Here is a 15,378-nt window from a genome sequence, read left to right as displayed (position 1 = left end):
TAAATCCCAAAGTCACAAATACAAACACTGGATTGATGAGTATTTTCACTATATTAACTTATTTCATCACCACAAGAGCTCCGCAGGCTTTAGGACTGTCCCAATGTTACAGAGGAAGAGACTAAGTCCTGGAAAAATTAATTGGCCTGAAGAGATAATTCACGATAGAATGAATAATTCTCTGCACTTTCCAGCAAACCACTTGTGGGCCATTCCAAGCCCTTGCTCCCGGTTGCATCCTACCCAATCTCCCACCCCTTTCTTTCTCTAGGCCAAATAGCTTAAAGCTTCCCAGTTTTCCCAATAAGCAGGAGAGGTTACTTATAATATTTTCCAGTCAATATTTAATGCAACGTAATGGCCACAGTTAGAAAGGAACAATTCCATTTTGGTTACCAGTTTGTTTCCTCCTTCTAGCTCCCCTGTGTAGGCCTTGGGAAATAGAGTCTTTCTTACCGTATCCCTCCGTAAATCACTTGACAGCTTGTATATACGATCTCAACTTATTTTTCCTAACAACTCCTGGAAGTCGGAGATGTTATAAACCCTATTTTTGTGCGTGTGTGTTTGTGTGCACCCATGCACTCATACGCATGTACGTGCACAAAAGTTCCCACGAGGTGAACTGGCTGGTGAACTTCGTAGATAAGTGACTATCAAGTCTTCAAATGTCTACTTCAGATATCACTTATCACAAATGATTGTCTTTCATATTTTCAAACTGGCTTAAGCCCTGGCCCATTCCCCAGGGGCCTATGGATCCATCACACATGAACATTTGATAAATGCTGACACATCTGTGTATGCCTCAACTCCTTGGTCAACTTCACTAAAGCAACAAACTTCTTAAAATAGATACAACATTTGTTATTTGATACATAATCGTAAAGACACTTTCTTCTTCACACTGAATCGGATCAGAGCTTTGCAAAGCAATTTCACCAGAAGGCACACTTGTTTCCTTTTGCTGCTGTAACAAATAACCACAAACTTAGTAGCTAAAAATCAACACAAATTTATTGTCTTACATTTCTTGAGGTCAGAGGTATAAAACTAATGTGTTGGTAGAACTGAGTTTCCTCTAGATCCACTTGGGGAGATGCCATAACTTGCCTTTTCCAGCCTCTAGAAGCTACACACATTCGCTGGCTTGTGGCCACATCAACCTAGCCTCTACTTGCATCAGTTCCAACTCTTTCTCTGCTTCCTACATCCCTCAATCACTTATAAGAACCCCTGTGATGACATTGGGTCCACCTGGATAAGCTGGGATACTCTCCCCCTCTCATGACCTTTAACTTATATGTCTGCAAAGTCCCTTTTGCCATGTAAAGAATATATTCACAGGGTGTGGGGATTATGACACAGACACCTTTGAGAGGTCATTTTTCTGCCCACCACCAAAGGTAAATTTTAAAAAGTATCAAAATAATCACATTTTACATAATTCTCACAGGCTCTGACATAGTCACTTCAAGAATTTTTTTTTAAGATTTTATTTATTTATTCGTGAGAGACAGAGAGAGAGAGAGAGAGAGAGAGGCAGAGACACGAGCAGAGGGAGAAGCAGGCTCCATGCAGGGAGCCTGATGTGGGACTTGATCCCGGGTCTCCAGGATCACATCCTGGGCTGAAGGCGGCGCTAAACCGCTGGGCCACCCGGGCTGCCCTCACTTCAAGAATTAAAAAAAAGGGATCCCTGGGTGGCGCAGTGGTTTAGCGCCTGCCTTTGGCCCCAGGGCGCGATCCTGGAGACCCGGGATCGAATCCCACGTCGGGCTCCCGGTGCGTGGAGCCTGCTTCTCCCTCTGCCTATGTCTCTGCCTCTGTGTGTGTGTGTGTGTGTGTGTGACTATCATAAATTAAAAAAAAAAAAAAAAAGAATTAAAAAAAACTAATCTAATTCATATTTAATGATTAAAACTAAAAGTATTCCCTTTAAAGTACAGAATAGGAATAATATCAATGTCAATGAATGTCATATACTTTATTCAATATGCTTGAGTGTCCTAGAAAGCATAAAACAAGAAGAAAAATGTAAACCATATGAAGATGGAAAGATCATGCAGTTGCAAGTCTCCCCAAATACATCTAAAAGTTTCAATGAAATTCCAATCACCAGTTCAATAACATTTTTTTCTCTAAAATTGAAATCCTGAAATTATGTAAAAGATAAAACAGTCAAAAATAATATAGGGGCACATGCTTTATAAGATCTCATGACTTATTTTAAAACTCTAGTAATTAAAATAATGGGGAGATGGTATAGGGATATAGACAGATCTCTGAAATAAGATAAAAGACTAAAAACTGATGCAAGTATAAACAGAAACTTGTGAAGCTGGAAGCAGCATTTCAATTTGGTGGAGAAAATATCTGATATTTCTTTTACCTAAGTCATCCATCCACATGCAAAAAAAGATGAAGTTAAATTACTTCATATAATACAGATAAATGAATTCAAAAGGGATTACAGATCGAAAATGAAGAATAAAGCTTTATAATATTTAGAAAAATAAAACAGAATGCCCTAAGACTATTAGATTAAGAACAGATTCCAAAGATAAGAGCAAACTAATTTTAAAGAAAGACAGCAAATCTAACAACAAATTGAAATCTACTGTATTACAAAAACTCCTCCATAAATGTTTAAAGCCAAAAACTGGAAGAAATAGTTATAAAACACATACTGCATAAAAGATTATATCCAAAATAATCAAAGTATGTCTACAAGTCATAAAATAATAAGCAATTCTGGCAATGTGTTATAGTACTTAGAAAATCTGTTGAGGTACACTCCTACCACCCTGCATTTCCTTCAACAGTTTGTAGCTTTAAACAACTGTCTCATCTTTCTAAAATGATATTCAGTCAGCAAGGCCTGTAGTACATAAAACTGGAAACAAACAATCCATCAATAAAACATTGATGAATGAACATTATATTCATGCCATGGAAGACTACAGAGCTGTTAAATGCAGGAACAAAATCTAAGTTTCCACAACATATAATGAAGTTAAAAAAAAAAAAAAAGCAAATTGTGAATGATATAATTTGCCTGCATTTTAAAAACAGAAAAAGCAGGACACCTGGGTGGCTCAGGGTTGAGCCAGGGTCCTGGGATCGAGTCCTGCATTGGACTCCCTGCATGGAGCCTGCTTCTCCCTCTGCCTGTGCCTCTGCCTCTCTCTCAGTGTCTCTCATGAATAAAAACATCTTAAAAAATAAAATAAAAATAAAAACAGAAAATCACTATTTATAAGGAAGCATATAAATATAATGACATTTAAAAAAACTTTTCATGAAGAAATGGAAAGAAAAGTATATTTAGGTTCTAGTTATTTGTGTTCTTAAAACACAAAATCTGAAACAAGTATTTCCTAAAGTAAACAACTGTTAGATTTTGCATAGGAGATACGCAAATGTTTCTTTTCACTTGTATCTTTAAAATATTTTAAAATTAAATTTAAAAAGAACCAGATCTAATGGTAATAAGCAGACTTCCAGAACCACATTGATATCAAAATTGCAAAATCCTTCTGGTACATGTGAAAGCTATCCTTGGTCCAAACACTGGACTGAGGTGTCTGTTTAATTCCACAAAGGACTAAGAATTGACAAGACTGTTCCAGTACTGTTTGTTCCAAGGTTCAATCCGATTCCACACAAACCTGTACTTAACAGCTCTGACACTCATTCTGGGTTGGGCACAGATACAAACATCATAAAAGGGAATTTAATGGAAGGATTAGGAGTACCATCTGTTCATGAGTCAGCAAAAACAGAGAATTTCCATCAGCATTTTAATTCTTTATTTATGAAACTTGTTTTACTGCTGTCAGAGGCCTCTAGGGCAAACCCAAAAGTCCAATCAACAGTGTGAACTGCAAACTTGAAATCACTAGGCATAATGCCCTAAAGAAAAAACTTAAAAAGAACTGTCATGACAAATACTTTCAAAGCACCCTTTTGCTTTAAACTGGGCTCCCAATATACCCAGTTTATTATTTAATCTAATAAAGGGATCAGCATTTGTTTCACATCAAAAAAGAAGCTTTATCCCTCAACACATTTTACCTATTGTCCAAGATGGTAATTCCTCCCGGAACATTCAAAACCAGATATGCTCTTACATCACTACCCTGTGTGCTTCATGTCTTTATTCTATTGCATTTAATCTACTACTTCTTTCAAAGGCAACACTGGGTATAAATTCTGAACAATGTGCTGACGAGGTGCCATCCTCACCACACTAAAAACAATCCTTATTCTGGGATTCTGATTCTCCACCAAAACCCTTGTAAATACACTGAGTTTAATGTAAAAAAATAATCACGAGATTTTCTATTGTCAAGAGATTTATAGGAACTTCACTTGGTTGAGATTATGTTCAATAGGCTTGCAATGCTATGTCTCCAATCTTAAGCACAGAATTTTTTTTTTAAGATTTGCTTATTCATGAGTGACAGAGAGAGGTAGAGACACAGGCAGAGGGAGAAGCAGGCCCCATGCAGGGAGCCCGATGTGGGACTTGATTCTGGGACTCCAAGATCACGCCCTGGGCTGAAGGCAGATGCTCAACTGCTGAGCCACCTACATGCCCCAAGCACAGAAATTTTTTTAAGATGTCATAAAAATCAGAGATTAAAAACTAAGCTTACAAAATAGAGCAAGGTATCCAGTTTTTTTTTTTTTCTCCTTCATACCACATAATGCTATCTCATAGGGAGAGAAAAAAGCCAAAATGTGCCTATACATAAAGTTGGGAGATACAGGAGGAATTTAAAGAGGGAAAAGGGGCAAAGAGTTTACTTGGTTGAGTGAAAATTATATTTTAAGCTCCTATTCCTACTTTTGATAGTCTAGAAGCACTATTTCTGATAAGGGAACAGCCTGAACCAGCTGTCGCAATACTAAACCTTCTTCCCAAAAATATTCGTTTCACTTATAATACTGCTCTACTGCTCACAAATACAAAATCAGCAGCTTTCCTTAGTTGCTCATCTAGAAAGAGCCAAGAAAAAAAAAAAACAGAAATGGAAAGAACATTCTGTTGCATTTAAATACATCTTGATTTATACTCTTGATTTATACTATTTTATCTATTAATATGTTGTATTTCATTCTGAAAAATCCATACTTACTGTGAAAATATTTATATGGTACTTTGACACTTGAAAGTATCTTTTAAATTCATTATTAATGTCTTCATAATGGCCTATGAAGTTATCATTATCATTTTTCTTTTTACCTATTTCACTTGGAAGGATACAGAAGCCTAAAGATCTTAAGTTCTTTAACTTTTCCAAGATCGTACAGTTCCCCAAAGGAGATTGGAGTAAAAAATCCTCTCACATAAACACAAGTTTTATAGAAATCTAATAAAGATATTCCCAATATATAAAAATATTAATTTATTTGATATTCATTGAATTGTCAAACATGAGTCACAATTAGGCTAGAGGATATCAGCACTTGAGTACAAAATACAGTGTTTTTTTGAAAAATAAAACAACAGGCAAAAAGTTCTTAAAATAAAACTTTCAAACAGGAGGTAATTAATATATTTATAATGATGACTATTACAATCACTACTATTACTTATATTCATAGACAATCACTAACTCCCTTTGGTACTAGTATCAAGTCATATTGCATTTACACAAAATGAAGAAAATAAAAAACTTAATGGAGGTGGCATCCATATCTAAACATGAAATTCCCATTGATTTGAGATGAGGAAGACAGAGATTAGAATCTAGGATTGGTCAAATGTTGAGAATAAGAAAGAACGTACCACATATGCTGTTTACAGAAAGATATAAACTGTCAGGAAATCCAGGAACCATGACGTAAAATGATAAAAACCATCAAAAATGAAAGGAAAAAGAGAATGTCCTCAAAGTAGCATCTTCAAGGGCAGATGGTGCTGAAGAATGCCAGCATACTTAAAATGCAACAGAACTAGTGGTAGAATCTTCCAGATATCTAGATCTATATTAATTATCACCAAGTCACAAAGTGCAGGAAAGTTTAATTAACCTATCTAATATCATAAAGCTAATAAAAGCCAGAATCAAAATCCAACTGTCCAATCTAACACACTAACTTTTAGATGGAACTGTTATATTTTTTATAGTCTTTTTGTGTAAGTTCATTTCTATGTAAACTTAAGAAGCAATAAAGAATATATCAGTCTAGATTCAATATCAAACAACAACAAAAAAGAAAATGTGAATGAGAACTTTAGGATAAAATAAAATGTCTGTTTGCCCTCACAGGCTTTATGAACTTAAAATGCTAAACATAATCTAGTATACTATAATAAAAATAAAAATTATTTGAATTTGACTACTTTCTGTGGCCACATATATTCATAAGGATTCTCCTTCTTTTGGTTATTAATTTTGTAGGCGGAATAATGTTTGTAGAAACCTAAAATATCAGATTAAAAGTAAAATATTCAACTAATCAGGAATTGAGCAATTAAATTCTAAAAACAGCCTATGTGACAAAATTTGTCAGAATAAAAACTAGGTAATATTTTGAATTTAATGACAAGTCAAGAATCAGTCATAAGAAAGTACAAAAATATGACAAGTCAACCCGAAGAAAAATTAGAAGAAAAACGAATGTTAATAGAAGAAACCAATGACAAAAATGGCATTTGTATAATAAAGAACCTCAATAAATCCAAAAGTTTATTCTTCGAAAGCTTTAAAAATGTTGAAAGACCTGAAGCAGGACTGATGAACAAAAAGAAGAGTAAAAACACAACACCAATTACAGGAAAGAAAAGAGAGGCATCATTATAGATCTTACAGATATTACAAAAAAAAATACATAATACAAAAATATCACAAACAGATTTGCATCAATAAATTTGACAATTTAGAATAAATGCACAAATTCTTTGGAAATGCAGCTCACCAAAACTGATACAAGAAAAAATAGAAAATCTGAATAGTTCTCTATCTGTCCAAGAAGTTATATTTGCAGTTAACACCTACTACAATCTAAATGTCCTATAATGGATGAATGGATAGAGAAACACACAGACACACACACACAGAGGAATATTATTCAACCATATAAACAATATTATTCAACCATATAAACAAAGGAAATCCTGCCACTTGCAACAACATGAATGAAACCAGAGGGCATTAATGCTAAGTGAAATAAGTATATTCCATAAAGACAGAAAACAGAATGGTGTTTGTCAAGGGCAGGTGGGAGGGGAAATGGGATGATGCAGGTGAAAGGGTACACGGTTCAGTTACAGGAAGAAGTTCTGAGGATACAATATACAGCATGGTGACTGCTGTTAATTATATGGTACTGTGTATTTGAAAGTTGCTGAGAGTAGGTTTTAAATCTTCTCATCACAAAAAAAAGAAAAAGTTAACTATGTTGTGTGAGGTGACAGATATGCTATTTGCTTGATCTTGGTAATTATTCCACAATGTATAGGTATATCAAATCATCACATTATACAGTTCAAATATGTACCATGCACAATTACTTCTGTTGATTACAGATGACCCTTAAAAAACTTGAGTTGGAACTGCGAGGGTCCAATTATACACGGATTTTCTTCAATAAATATGGCACAGTACTGTAAATGTACTTTCTCTTCCTTATGATTTTCTTCACAGCCTCTTCTCTAGCTTACTTTATTGTAAGAATACAGTATATAATATGTAGAACATACAAAATATGTGTTAACCAACTGTTTATATTATTGGTAAGGCTCTAGTCAATAAGTAGGTTGTAAGCAGTTCTGGGGGAGTTAAAAGTTATATATGGATTTTCAGCTGTGGGAGGGGTCGATACCCTTAACTCCACATTGTTTAAGGGTCAATTGTATTCCTCAAAAAAAAATTTTTTTAAACCCTGCTACAATAAAAATTCCAGAGCCAGATAACTTTACTAATAAACAGTATCAAATATTGAAAGCAGAAATAGTATCAGTCTGAAATTCATTCAAGAAGAGAAACTGTCTTAAACTTGGCAAACGTAAAATATGTATAATGTATATATTTGTTATATAGACATAACAAATTGTAGAATAATAGATCTTATATAAATAGATGAAAACTTGTATGTTAATTCACCATTATATTTTTTAAAAAAGGATAATATACCACATATTGAAGGATTTACTGAAGGAATACTTGTTTGAAGTTAGTTGAAGAATGTCAGGTTGATTAAATACCCCCAAATCAATGTAATTTAGTACAACCATGGAATAATAGTACTTGGTAGAAATCAACAATTATTCATGAAACAAACTAAAAATAGAAGGGAACTATTAATCTCTGAATTTTTCTATAAATCCAACACTAATCTAAAATTAATAGTTTATTTTTAAGAAAGATAATTAGTGCAAAACTAGGAAAGTCCAAGTAAGGTATGTAGTAAGGAATCATTCAAATTAATGTGAATTTCCTGGTTCAGACAATTACACCATAGCTATGAAAGATAACATCAAGAGAAGTTATGTGAGGTTTTAAGTTGAAATTCTCTGCATTATTTATGTAACTTTTCTGTAAATATAAAATTATTTCAAATTAATAAAGTTTTTAAATGAAAGATAAGGCAAACTTTATAGGTAAATGAGCATCTATGTATTTATGAAGTAAACACATACTTTTTTTTGGAAATATTATCTGAATGATATTTAAAATCGGTCATATATTAATGCCAAAAAGTCCTTCTCCTACACTCCCACCATAGCCTCTGGAAGTGTTTCTCGCTTGCATTCTTTCAGAGTTTCAGATACACTCTATTTTCAAAATATAATTTTAAAACTTGGAGTAAAAGTCACCACACAGTTAAAAAAAACCAAAAACCTATTCACGTTGTGGTATGCAGTTTGCAGAAACAGAGTAAGTATGAGAATAAATTCCCCCTGGAAATTAAAGCTTGGGTGAAGGACAAGGTATTTATGCTTCAGTACTAAGACCTAGAACAAGTTCTTTTTTTTTTTTTTTTTAATTTTTTTATTTATTTATGATAGTCACAGAGAGAGAGAGAGAGAGAGAGGCAGAGACACAGGCAGAGGGAGAAGCAGGCTCCATGCACCGGGAGCCCGACGTGGGATTCGATCCTGGGTCTCCAGGATCGCGCCCTGGGCCAAAGGCAGGCGCCAAACCGCTGCGCCACCCAGGGATCCCGAACAAGTTCTATAATTAAGATAAACTCTTATAGCCTTAAATCTGGGTGAAGGCAAAAATGAACAATAAATGAAATAAAGGAGAAAATGTTCCTAATGTTACATCAACACAATTTGAATAAACCAACATGCCATGCTTCTTTTAAATGGCAAATCATTTTGAGTTTCAAATCAATCAGAAATGCTGCTATTAAAACATTACTAACTTCATGGGAAGGGCATACTTGGCATAACCTGTACTGAAAGTAATAGGGAGGTGTCATATTATTGGCCTTTGATTTCATAATTATAGTTTTAGCAATCCATTACAAAGAAATATTTCAATAGCTCAGAAAGGTTTGCTACAATAATAGTTATCACATTTTAATTCACTTGACAAAATCTGTGTCCAGTAGAGAGGATAAGGGTCTTCATCTAATATCAACCAAATACAATTGCTGTCTTAGGACAATAACTGGTACATAAAAATTGCTTAATATTACTTCTATTAGACTGTCTCATACACTGATTATATCTATTAAATGTTTTAGACATGATAACTTGTTACATGTCATGTATGCTTTGTTTCTGCCATTCTTCTTTTATCTCTATTCATGATAGTTTTAGGTTACAAAAGATTTAACCTGCATTTAGTCATGTTAGGAATAGCTTTCTTTCCTTACTTAGAGTTTTATATCTTTATGTTTGACAGTTTAACAGAATTCCTAACCCCTCATGTCTTACTGGAACAATTATTATCCCAATTTTACAGTTGAGAAGACCAAGGTATAGAGAAGTACAAAGGATTACAAAAGATCTAAAGAAGAATAGTTGAGAAATGTTTGGACCCAACAAATAATACATACTTAAGAAACTCTAGAAGCCTACAAATAGCAAATATTTAAGGAAAGGCCAGTATTAAGCTATCACTAATATTATGATTAAGGATGCACTAAATAGATTATTTTTAGTAAACTATTTTACATTAGAATTTTGTTTTAACCAGAAATATGTCTCCTTCCATTTCTTCAACTTTTTCTTATATCCTTCTATAAAATTTCATACTTTTGTGTACCTTCCACATTTCTTCTTAGATTTATATATATATATTGTAGTTTGTTACTATGAATGGATTTGATTTTTCCCATCCCATTTCCTAACTGGTTATTGATGTTGAAAATGAAAAGTAATGACTTTTGTTGTATTACTTTTATGATGGCAATTGCACACTTTAAAAGAAAAAAACCATTATCACTTTGAATACAACAAAATGTTCTTTCTGTATTCAGTAATATTTTTTGTTTGTACTCAAGATAACATCAAGCCACTTCACTTACATGGATAGTTATAAGAAGGAATTAATTGAAATGAAAATAAAAGAAGCAACATTTCTTTAAATGAGTCAAATGTAATTTTAATAGATGTTATAAGCTGAATGGTGCTTTTCCAAAATTCATATGCTGAAATCCTAACTAAGCCTCAACATCTCAGAAGGTAATTGTATTTCAAGTTAGGGCCTTAAAAGAGGTAATTAAGTAAAAATGATGTCACCAGGGTGAGTCCTGGGCCAATATGACTGCTATCATTAAAAAAAAGAAAGAGAGAGAGATAAGACCTACAGACACAGAAGAAAGACCATGTGAACACACCGAAGGACAACGTCAATCGATAAGCCAAGGAGAGAGAACTCAGAAGATACCAACCCAGCTGACACCTTAATTTTGGTCTTCCAACCTGTAGATCCATGAGAAAAATACATTTCTGTTGTTTCCACCACCCAGTGTGTTGGCCTTTGTTTAGGCAACCCAAGCAAACTAATATAATAGAAGCAAATAATGAAGTCCCTTATTGTATACTGGGAGATATAATTCTATGATTTTGTGATGTCTTATGAGAGATCATCTTAGTCTTTTAACCTTTTACAGTGAAATGTAATTAATATACAGAAAGGATCACTTAATAAAGATGTATACTATAGCTTACTGGATACCAATAATATAGGACATATTCTTTGTCTGGAAATCAATTAAGGGAAACATTAATAATAAAGGTAAATACGGGAGAAGCAAGCTCCCTGAGGGGAGCCCAATGTAGGACTCAATTCCAGGACCCCAGGACCACAACCTGAGCGGAAGGCAGATGCTCAACCACTGAGCCACCCAGATGTCCCGTTATTTCTATCTTGTAATAAGGTTATATATGGCAGATATAGCAACTATAAGATTGATGATAAATAGTGTTTTTGTTGTTGCTTATGTGTTTACCTATTTATGACTGACATGAAATAATGGAATCATGCCACAGTTCAGAAGCTATTCTAATAGAGGGCATAATTTCAAGATAAGAATTCAAAGACAGCCATAGATAAAGAATTCTAATCAGTTTTGAAATAAGTCATCCATTATATTAAATAACAAAACATCAATTTTTTTAAAGTTCCATGGCTTACATATATCTGTTTTATCTAAGACTTCAGTATAGATATATTTTTTAAAGATCCATTTATTTGACAGAGAGAGAGTGAGGAAAAAAGAGCTCAAGCCGATATGGAGAAGCAGAGGGAGAAGCAGAATGCCCACTGAGCAGGGAGCCCAATGCAGGGCTTGATCTCAAGACCATGGAATCATGACCTGAGCTGAAGGCAGACGCTTAACTGACTGAGTCATCCATGTGCCCTGCAACATAAATATTTTAAACATATTAGCAATAGTAGCAGTACAATATTATTATGAATTAGCAAAGCTTATAACCAAAACCTATAGTTACTAAAGCTAAAGCTTCTATTAATGGCCTGATTAATTATAGCACCATAACATGAGTATGTTCATATAAAATGTAAAAAAGCCTTTTACATGGACCTATTTCATTTCTATGTTGTACATAATGTTTATATAGGTCAATAGTTTAATATTGTTTGATGGAAGAGGAACACCTGGGTGGCTCAGTCAGTTGGGCATCCTACTCTTGGTTCCATCTCAGGTCAGGATCTTAGGGTTGTGGGACTGAGCCCTGCTTTGGGATCCACACTCAGTGGGGAGTCCGCTTGAGATTCTCTCCGTCTCCCTTTGCCCCTGCCCCTATCTGGAATAACTAATTAAATCTTAAAAAGATATTGTTTGATGGGGGAATTACAAGAAAAAGATAATTCTGGAAATGTACCATTTTTTTTGTCTGATCTTATTTATTTTGTCACTCTTAGAAAATCTCATTTTTGACTGGACTCAGACTTAGAGGTAGAAGCTCTCAGAGAGGATAGCCTCAGCCTCCGTCTCTTGGCAATGGAAATGTACCATTTTAATTGGAGAGCATAATTTTCAGTTTCAAGTCCCTACAAAGGTAAGTGAATGAATATTTATTTAGTGGTTAATACACACTATCACCACCCCCTCAGAAATAATCTCTTCCCATTTTACAGATGAGAGAAATAAGTATCAGAGAATTACATTTCTTTGCCAAGGTCATAAAACTAAGTGACAAAACCAGTAGTCAAGCACAGTTTAATATACAGAAAAGCAAAAGACAAAATTATCTTGAGTCATAACCTTCTGAAATGAGTTACATCCTCACAGAGTTCAACAATTTTGAGTTACATTTATGCAATATTATGATGATCAGATACAACCAAAACTTGCATTGACTCTTTGTCCACAGCACACCTGTAGAATGCTGAGGTCAACAGAGAACTGGTTTACCTCCCAGGCGTTGGCAAATTCACCATCTTCATGAACCACAATGAGGCAGATTTCCTGAAACTTTTGAGCAAATCTAACTTTTCCATGGAGATGGAAAAGACCCTCTACTAAAGTAGATATCTGAGAAAACCTTAATGTTTTAGGGCTACTTGGTCTCAACTAAATGCATTTGAAAGGTTTCTGACTTATCAGTGAATCTAGGAAGTAATGCTCAGTGACTAAACTCCTAGATGATAATTTACACAAATCAATAGCTTCTATAAGAACAGTCTGACTTCTCTGTGGACACAATTCACTGCACCAACTGCCCATTCCAAATAAAAATGAAGGCAGTGATTTCTTATCATGCGATACATCTGGTATCTTTAAAAATGAAGTGAAAATGATCTCTGCTAATGTTGAATCATGGAAATATTAATAGTCCTCCACTACAATGAATCTGGCCAGTTGAAACTTATAAAGTGCTTTGCAAACCATTTCATTTTTCACTATTGCAAGGGAAAAGTCAAGTAGCTGACAAATAATTGTTAATATATCCATATCTGTAGTATATTTACCAAATATCTAATCTCGTAACATCATATGATGCAATTTCTGTTTTCTTAGTATATCTATCAGTGTTTCACTAACAGTTTGGTTTAAAAAAATTCAGATTTTATCACTGCTTTTTGAGCATGTCATTACCTATTCTATTTTCCTAATATATCTGACTGAAGAAAAGTATAGGTTTCTAAGCAATCTGTCAATCAGAGTATAACTCATAGTTTTCGATTCACTCATTGTTATTTTTTTATTTTAAATTTTTATTTATTTATTTACTTGAGAGAAAGTGTGTGTGTGTGAATTGGGGGGAAGGGCAAAGGGAGAGAATGGGAAGCCGACTCCTCATGGACTATGGAGCCAGAAGCAGGGCTCAATCACAGAACCCTGAAATCATGACCTAAGCTGAAAACAAGAGCCAGGTGCTTAACTGACTGAGCCACCGAGGTGCCCCGCATTCATATTTATTCTAACCTACATCTTACAATTGAATGTGTTTGGTTCCAAGTCACTGGACAAAGGGTACCAGGTATCCAGGAATGTCACAGAGAATTGTTTCTTCACTTCCTCTTACTAAATCATATCATACTCCATAACAATCTGAAAGAAAAAAATGGCCTCTAACAGAAAACCCACATAGAACTTTCTACTTCTCAGGGTTTTTTTTTAAGATTTTATTTATTTATTCATGAGAGACACAGAGAGAGAGGCAGAGACACAGGCAGAGGGAGAAGCAGGCTCCACGCAGAGAGCCCGACGTGGGATTCGATCCTAGGACCTCAGGATCACGCCCTGGGCAGAAGGCAGATGCTCAACCACTGAGCCTCCCAGGCATCTCTATTTTTCAGTTCTTAAAGGGAACAATCAAGGTAAGATATAATACTTCTAAGATGCAAAGATATTTTTATGTTTTACAAAAGTTTTATCTGAAAGGTTGCTATATCTCTAGCACATAAAAGAGAAAGAGAAAAAAAAACAGACTCAAGCTATTTTAGAAACACTAATGTTGTGCCCTACCACCTCACTCCATCGCTTTCCAGAATAGGAGCAGAAACAGCTAAGATTCATCCTTGTTTAATGGTCCACAGGAAAAAAAAAATATTGTATACTAGTCCTCTTCTTAAAAACACACCTTGTTATGTTTTATTTTGAAAAAATAAGCAAAAGAAAAAGTGAAGTAGAATACTAATTAAATTTTCTTAATTTCCTCCCAAGAATTCTTTAGTCTTATCTCTCACAACTTTTCTATTTTGCAAATAATTCTATAAGAACTAGAGAATATTGCCCTAATCACACTGATAAATGAGTAAAAGAAGTAACTGTTAATAGTGCAAAAGGCATATATTTCATAAGTATAATAGTGACTTCTCAAGAGAGACATTATTTTCAGTTCACTTATTACTTAATAGACTATAGTACAACTTTAAAGCAGTACCAGTGAAAGTAGCAATGAAAAAGTACTACAAGTTTGGTACATAGCACTTATCATACAAAAAATAATGTTCTGGGGCTTCCCTGTTCTTTCACTAGCAACAGCAGGAAGTATTTTGCCTGTTAGAAGCCTCTTACTGTCATTTTACAATAGGCAGGCTAGATTTTATTGCTATGATCTGAACAATGTGCTATTATTGCTCATTTAGATAAAAACTTGCCCATAAAAATTATGGTGTAATTACTTAGGAAATGTATTTCACAATGATTTTCCAGGAAGTTATAGCAACAAAACATCCAAGGAAAGAGTTTGCAGCTTATTAATTTCCTATATTGCTTCAGAAGCCTTTATGAACATTGTGTCCACTATGATCTTCTTCAAAATAAATAAATTTCTGAAATATATATACTTATATATAACATATACATATGTGTGTATATACGCACATATATATATTGTATGTATGTATATCCTTACCACCAGTAACGATAACAGAAGCAATGTTAGTACACGCCTTTATCATTTTAGTATGTTTGTCTAAGAATCAAAAATTTCAT

The 15,378-nt window shown here is 34.2% G+C and overlaps 1 protein-coding gene across 3 annotated transcripts in view; it reads right to left on the bottom strand.

Moving 5' to 3' along the window:
* The window catches only part of KCNJ3 (potassium inwardly rectifying channel subfamily J member 3), a 141,147-nt gene that overhangs the window by 76,069 nt on the left and 49,700 nt on the right, over positions 1 to 15,378 (bottom strand). The window lies entirely within an intron of this gene.

Source organism: Canis lupus, chromosome 36 (assembly GCF_003254725.2).
Source record: "Canis lupus dingo isolate Sandy chromosome 36, ASM325472v2, whole genome shotgun sequence".
Classification (NCBI taxonomy): domain Eukaryota; kingdom Metazoa; phylum Chordata; class Mammalia; order Carnivora; family Canidae; genus Canis; species Canis lupus.
This window is presented reverse-complemented; position numbering and strand designations above follow the sequence as displayed.